We start from the raw sequence: 8,286 nt of genomic DNA, 5'->3' as shown, positions 1-8,286 counted from the left end.
TTGCTCAAGGGCATCTTGGTGGTGTTAATGAGTGTGGCTGCTCCCTCCTACCAGTCCTGAGGATTGAACCAACAACCTTTTAGTTTCAAGTTCACTTCTCTGTCCTTCAGGCCAGTGGTTGTCTAACTCTTGAAGCAAGTACCTCCATGATGACCATGGAACAGTGTCATAGTGCCTCTGTTCAGCTGCGTCAGAGGTGGACAGCATGTTTTCTCAGAGTCAGAGTGAGTCAGAGGCCAACCATCAGACAACCATAGAGAAACATGAAACACTGGAATATTTTATGAATCTGAACTTGTTTGCAAGTGTGTGTTCAATCTGGTGAACTCTGAGGTTCCAGTGAAAAGATCCACTTGTTGCCAATTACTGCTATAAATGATGCATTGATCACTGATGAAATACAGTAAATTATATTAGAAATAGTGTTTGAGAATATTTGAAAGTAAGGAGCTGGGCAGTGTCTTTGGTATCAGTGCTCTGATGCAGCAGTCAGCTGGAGCCTCTGTTGGAATCACCTTTGATAGCAATACACACTGAGCACAGGTTCCAATAGAAGACCCAGTGTGTGCTGCTCAGGGTCCAGCACAGGTAGGCCAACACACTGTTGCTGTTTGACTGAGACGCACACCAGACAGTTGTAGAATCACACACATCAGAATGTATCTTAGCATCAATCAGGGAAACGCTGGCTCTGGTTCTTCTGTGGAGGCGAGCAGCAGTGACGTGAGTTCATCCTCAGGACAACACAGGAGTTGGGAATCATTCAGCTCCTCCAGGAGCTGTGGCCTCATGAGGATCTCTTCCAGGGTTTTCACACTGAACAACACCAGGGCCGGCTTTTCCTTCATCACCATTGTTATGATTTGCAGTTCCCTCCTGTCAGATCACCTGCTATTGAGCTGCTGGTGTAGCAGATGTTTGTTTTTATTTCCTGACACTCTGACTATTTCCCATTCATCAGACTGAAAGCCTGAGGGTAGAAACTGTTTTTAGCCTGGTGGTCTCAGCATCCAGGGCTCTGTAGCATCTTCCAGAGGGGAGGGGATCAAACAGTTTGTGACTGGGGTGTGATGGGTCAGCAGAGATGGTGCCTGTCCGTTTCCTGACCCTGGACCGATAAAGGTCCTGGATGACAGGTAGGTCGGCCCCCATGATTCTCTCTGCTGACCCGATTGTTCGTTGCAGTCTGATCCTGTCTTGTTTGGTGGCCGATCCAAACCAGAGTGATGGCTGTGAACAGGACAGACTGAATGATTGTAGTATAGAAGATGATCAGCAGCTCCTGTGGCAGGTTCAACTTCCTGAGCTGTCACAGGAAGTCCAACCTCTGCTGAGCTTTTTTTCTGGACAGTGTCCATGTTAGAGGTGGACTTCAGGTTCTTGGAGATTGTGGTTCCCAGGAACTTGAACATGTCCTCAGGAGACACTGTGTTGTTGAGGATGGTGAGGGGGGAGAGTGTGGGTGGGCTTCTCCTGAAGTCCACTGTCATCTCCACATTCTTGAGCAGGTTCAGCTCCAGGTGGTTCAGACTGCCCCAGTGGACCAGCTGCTCCACCTCCTGTCTGAAAGCAGACTTGGAACCATCCTTGATTGATACAGATATGTATTTTCTTTCAAAATTGTTTGCTATTTTTTCGATAGTATTCATTGTTTCAAAACAATTTTGACTTGTTTAACTTTCCAAAAGATATTTGGGTTTTCCACAGTTTGAGAATCACAACTTTAGGCTGCCACTGCTAGGATCTGAAAATGGTGGTGATGATAACGTAAACTTGAGATTCCAGTTGTGTTCTCTGGTATCCACATGTGGGATATTAGATGGTTTAGGGAGGAAAGAGCAGGAATCATGATTCCCAGCTTCAATAATCACATGAATTATTTCAAAGAGGATAAATTCCTTCCAATTCTATATTTTCCTTCTCACTCTCAGGATAAATTCCTTGGAAATCTGTGTTTTCCTGTCTCATTTCCAGGGTTTGCTAGTTAACATGTCAGAGGCATGAACAGGTGAGTTCATGTTGACATGAATTCATTCTCATCATGAATCTGCCTCTTGTTGTCTTTTTCAGAGTCTGTCAGGCTGGTGGACGGGTCGAACCTTTGCTCTGGCAGACTGGAGGTGAAGTCTAACCAGCTGTGGTCCTCAGTGTGTGAAGAGGACTTTGACATGCAGGATGCAGAGGTGCTGTGTGGAGAGCTGAGATGTGGGACACCTTCAGTCCTGGAGGGGGCACTTTTTGGACCAGCAGAGTCTCCATTCTGGACTCAGGTGTTCCAGTGTGAGGGCCATGAATCTTCCCTCCTGGACTGTGGACGCTCAGGGTCTGGAAACACCTGCTCACCTGGCAAATCAGTTGGACTCATCTGCTCAGGTGGAGCTTTGGTTCAGGTCCTCCTCCGTCCTGTTGCATATTCATGTATTAATGATGTTCTTGTCTCTGCTCAGATGCTGATGATGTCAGGTTGGTGGGAGGAGCAAACCACTGTGCTGGTAGACTGGAGGTGAAACACCTGGGAGAGTGGAGAGAAGCAGAGACAGACTGGTCCTGGACCCTGAAGGAAACAGCTGTGATTTGTAGATGGCTGGACTGTGGTTCTGCTGTCTCAACACAGCAGAGAGACGCGTCCTCAGAACGACTCATGTGGTTCATCAACTCTGAGTGTGTTCAGTCTACATCAACACTGAAGGAGTGTGTGAGATCATGGAACTCTTCTGGTTCCACCATCCAGGAAATCGCCTGCTCAGGTAACATTATTGACACTAACAGTCATGTGACTGAGATCCAGGACAAGTTGTCTTTGGCTGTTTACATGAACACAAATATTCTTCTATTATTCTGACAATGATGATATCCATTTTTAACCTTTATTTAACCAGAGGAAACTCCCTGAGTGACTCACATTTGCAGCACCACTCTGATAATGTTCTTGAAAACAACACAAGCTGCTCAGTACAGCCACTGAGGGCCTTGCTCAAGGGCCCCATGGTGGTGGTAGTGAGGGAGGCAGCAGTGCTGCTTGTAGCTCAATCCTGGTGAGACAAAGGTGAAGTGTACTGATGTTTCCAGTAGCTTTTTAATCTGTTCAGCTTTCAGTTGTATTTTAACAGAATTTACTGTCTCTCTGTTTCATTTTTGTGTTCAGAAAAAAACCTTCAGAGCTAAAAGACAGATAAATGAAATGAAATCAGTTCTTAATAAAAACACAAATTTTAAACGTCAGATGTGCAACATGAACAATCTTCAAAACAATGAATCACAAAAATGAGTCATGTTCACCCATAGTGTGCTCATGTGGTGAGGTAGAGAAGCTAACAAGACTGAGAAACAGTTGTGACCAAATCTCATGGTTTTAGACTCCATTGGTTTCCATCAGTCTGCAGGTGAGCCCACTCACTGTCTCAGTCACACCCTCAACCTCGTCCTGTCGTATGGAATTGAAGCCGAATATCAAGTTGTATTTCCACAGAACTCTTTTTAATCCCCGTCCCAATCTGTCCATCAGTCTCTTCCACTTTCTCTCTGTCTTTACATCTGTCCCTCTCTTTCCTCCTGTTTATCTGTCTTCCTCCCTTTTCTGTCTTGTCCTGCTCTCCTGCTCTCTTTCCCCCTGCTATTCAAAGCAGAAGGCCGTTCCTGTTGAGCCTGGATCTGCTCGACGTTCCTGCCTGTTAAAAGGAAGGCTTTTGTCACTGCTTTTGTGCCTGCTGATGGAGAATTGTTGGGTGTAGATTCATTGAAGAAGTTTGGTGCTGGACCTGCTGTACTTGTAAAGTGTCATGAGATAACTTTTGTAGTGATTTGGCTCAATACAAATAAAAGTGACTTGACTTGACTGATGTCAGCATAGCCTTTACCTCAACACACAGATACAAAAACCCCACCCAAAACACAGAACATGGCATCAAACAGAACAATGACAGAAGACCTTGTTCTCATTCCAACGTGGTGCTTCAAAGTTTTGAATGATTCCTACATGTTAGGAGCCTCGACTAAAAAAGGCCTTAAGAAAATAAAAGCTCACAGAGTTTAACCCCAATAACAGCCTATCAGATTCATTTACACTCCTTCTTCCTGCCTCTCCTGATGACTGAACTGACAACCCTCCCATCACAAGTTCACTTCTCTATGTGGTCAGGATGCTGATGTAAACCAGAGATTCCAGTTGAGTTCTCTGATTTAGAAATGTGGGATATTAAATCCTGGGATATTAGGTTCAGTGAGAAATGAGCAGGAATATTGTTTCCCAGTTTCAACAATCACATGAATTTTTCCAAGGAGGATGAATTCCTCGGAAATCTTTTTTCCTGTCTCATTTACAGGATTTGCTAGTTAACATGTCAGAGGCATGAACAGGTGAGTTCATGTTGACATGAATTCATTCTCATCATGAATCTGCCTCTTGTTGTCTTTCTCAGAGTCTGTCAGGCTGGTGGACGGGTCGGACCTTTGCTCTGGCAGACTGGAGGTGAAATCTAACCAGCTGTGGTCCTCAGTGTGTGAAGAGGACTTTGACATGCAGGATGCAGAGGTGCTGTGTGGAGAGCTGAGATGTGGGACACCTTCAGTCCTGGAGGGGGCACTTTTTGGACCAGCAGAGTCTCCATTCTGGGCTCAGGTGTTCCAGTGTGAGGGCCATGAATCTTCCCTCCTGGACTGTGGACGCTCAGGGTCTGGAAACACCTGCTCACCTGGCAAATCAGTTGGACTCATCTGCTCAGGTGCAGCTTTGGTTCAGGTCCTCCTCCGTCCTGTTGCATATTCATGTATTAATGATTCTCTTGTCTCTGCTCAGATGCTGATGATGTCAGGTTGGTGGGAGGAGCAAACCACTGTGCTGGTAGACTGGAGGTAAAACACCTAGGAGAGTGGAGAGCAGCAAAGACAGACCGGTCCTGGACCCTGAAGGAAACAGCTGTGATATGTAGACGGCTGGACTGTGGTTCTGCTGTCTCAACACAGCAGAGAGACGAGTCCTCAGAACGACTCATGTGGTTCATCAACTCTGAGTGTGTTCAGTCTACATCAACACTGAAGGAGTGTGTGAGATCATGGAACTCTCCTGGTTTCACCATCCAGGAAATCACCTGCTCAGGTAACATTATTGACACTAACAGTCATGTTACTGAGATCCAGGACAAGTTGTCTTTGGCTGTTTACATGAACACAAATATTCTTCTAATATTCTGACAATGATGATATTCCATTTTTTAACCTTTATTTAACCAGAAGAAACTCCCTGAGTGACTCACATTTGCAGCACCGCTCTGATAATGTTCACAAAAACCAAATCAAGCTGCTCAGTTCATCTATTGAGGGCCTTGCTCAAGGGCACCTCAGTGGTTTTCATGAGGGAGGTAGCAGTGCTGCTTGTAGCTCAATCCTGGCCAGACAAAGGTGAAGTGCACTGATGTTTCCAGTAGCTTTTTAATCTGTTCAGCACTCAGCAGGATTTTAACATAATTTACTGTCTGTTTCATCCTTTTCTTCAGGAAAAACCCTCAAGTGCTAAAAGACAGATAAATGAAATTAGCTTTTTTTTTAAATGTCAGATCTGCAAAATAAACAATCTTCACAACAACGAACCACAAAAATTAGTCATGTTCACCCATAGTGGGCTCACGTGGTGAGGTAGAGAAGCGAACAAGACTGAGAAACAGTTGTGAGAGAAGCTCCTGTTAGCATAGCCTTCATCTCAACACTCAATCAAGTTCATTGATTCCCATAAATTGACATCAAACAAATGAAACACAGAGTTCCTTGTTCCAGTTCCAGCCAGGAGCTTCAAAATGCTGCCTGCCAGATGTGCAGGAACTTAACTGGATGCTCTTCAATATAAAAGCCTCAACTCCTGAGAATTGCCTTAACAAAATAAAAGCCCACGGGAAATTTTCCCTCAGAAATGGACCGACATTCGAGTCATTTACACTGCTTCTTCCTGCAAATCCTGAGGATTGAACCAGCAACCTTCCAATCACAAGGCAATTTTCTTTCCTTTTCGTAACATGTCAATGTTGGGGGTTGAGGATTGTGTGGGAGACCCAAATGCAGACAATTTTGGGAGGTGCACAAAAGAGGTTTATTGAAGCTGGGTGACTGGGGGCTAGACGTGGCGTGAGGGCGGAGGCTTGAGACGTGGCGTGAGGGCGGAGACGTGGTGTGAGGGCGGAGACAAGACGTGAGGCTGGAGGCTTGACCGGTGACTGATGAACTTGACAGTATACAAGACAGAACAATCAGCGACGACAGCGACATCATCAACAACAACAACAATGACCCAACAACCTAACAGGGGAAAACACACGGGTTAAATACGAGAGGGGAAACAAGACACAGGTGGTGCAATCAACCAGGTGAGACACATGAGGTAATCACAGGAGGGAGGTCAGGAAGACAGGACATGACTACAAAATAAAACAGGAAGCACGAGACAGGGATCGTGACATAACCAGTGCTCAATTTTGCAAGGGTCCAGAAGGTGATGAAAACCAGAGATTCCAGTTGTGTTCTCTGATTGACACATGTGGGATATTAGATGATATAAGATCATCAGGGCGGCTCTATGGGGAAGCAAGATCTGTCTCAAAATAATGTCCTGCCCCCTCAAATCAAAATTTTAGAAGTAAAAAAAAAACACATTTTGATATACGTACAAAATTGATATATTATGAGTTGACAAAATTATCTGCAGTAGCGGAAAAAATGCAAAAAAAAAAGTGCGTGATACAGTCTCAGCTTCCTCTCATCTCCCTGTCACTCAGCTGCACGCACATCTGTATTTGTAGAGTCAACTGAGGACCAGCCCGTTGTTCTTCTCACTGTTTGACTCTGTAAGAGAAGTGTTTCTTTCTGGATCCCACAAGCACCACAGTGAGCTGGTCTGCTGCATGGAGCCAACAAAGACCTTCAATGTTGTTGGTTGTCAAGATCTGGATAGATGTTTTATTTTATTTTTTATTTTATTTATTTATTTATTTTCTATTGATCGGTTTTGTTTTTCAAGACTTGGTGAAGGGATTTTTCTTTAATAACCTGGCCTACCCTTTTTGTTTTGTTGACATTGGCAATCATGATAAGTGTTATTGTTGGGTTTGAATATATTTGATACAGGCCATCCAATGAAGGTAGATGTCAAGATTTAGTTGTTGTCATCCTAAGAAATGTTTTTTTGTTTTTTGTTTTTGTTTTTGTTTTCTTTTTTTTATTTTGCCCCGAGGTATTGCCACCTCATCAGGGTCAGGGGGTTTGTGGGCCTCAGTGACCTGAAGAGTTACACCAGCAGAAGCTTAGCCTTCAGGTGGGACAAGTTGGACCAAGTGGGACCGGTCTTAGGGTAAAGGTCTGATAAAGAGCAATCAAACTACATGATAATATCAGTTATCCAGAGAACCACCTACCCCCCCCCCCAACACCGCCACCACACCATTTTCCCACATGTGTTGCCACCCTTTGCCCCCTTCACATTTCCATCTGCCCCCTTATATGTGACTGTCTAGAACCAGCCCTGTTGGATCACATGAATTATTTCAAGGAGGATAAATTCCTTGGAATTTTGTGTCTTCCTGTCTCATTTCCAGGGTTTGCTAGTTCACATGTCAGAGGCATGAACAGGTGAGTTCATGTTGACATGAATTCATTCTCATCATGAATCTGCCTCTTGTTGTCTTTTTCAGAGTCTGTCAGGCTGGTGGACGGGTCGAACCTTTGCTCTGGCAGACTGGAGGTGAAATCTAACCAGCTGTGGTCCTCGGTGTGTGAAGAGGACTTTGACATGCAGGATGCAGAGGTGCTGTGTGGAGAGCTGAGATGTGGGACACCTTCAGTCCTGGAGGGGGGACTTTTTGGACCAGCAGAGTCTCCATTCTGGACTCAGGTGTTCCAGTGTGAGGGTCATGAATCTTCCCTCCTGGACTGTGGACGCTCAGGGTCTGGAAACACCTGCTCACCTGGCAAATCAGTTGGACTCATCTGCTCAGGTGGAGCTTTGGTTCAGGTCCTCCTCCGTCCTGTTGCATATTCATGTATTAATGATGCTCTTGTCTCTGCTCAGATGCTGATGATGTCAGGTTGGTGGGAGGAGCAAACCACTGTGCTGGTAGACTGGAGGTGAAACACCTGGGAGAGTGGAGAGCAGCAGAGACAGACTGGTCCTGGACCCTGAAGGAAACAGCTGTGATATGTAGATGGCTGGACTGTGGTTCTGCTGTCTCAACACAGCAGAGAGACGAGTCCTCAGAACGACTCATGTGGTTCATCAAGTCTGAGTGTGTTCAGTCTACATCAACA

Source organism: Aulostomus chinensis, chromosome 4 (genome assembly GCF_037954235.1).
Source record: "Aulostomus chinensis isolate RoL2024-O1b breed Wild chromosome 4, RoL_Achi_v1.0, whole genome shotgun sequence".
In the NCBI taxonomy this organism is placed as follows: Eukaryota; Metazoa; Chordata; class Actinopteri; order Syngnathiformes; family Aulostomidae; genus Aulostomus; species Aulostomus chinensis.
The sequence above is the reverse complement of the archived record's forward strand: the minus strand, read 5'-3'. Positions refer to the sequence as shown.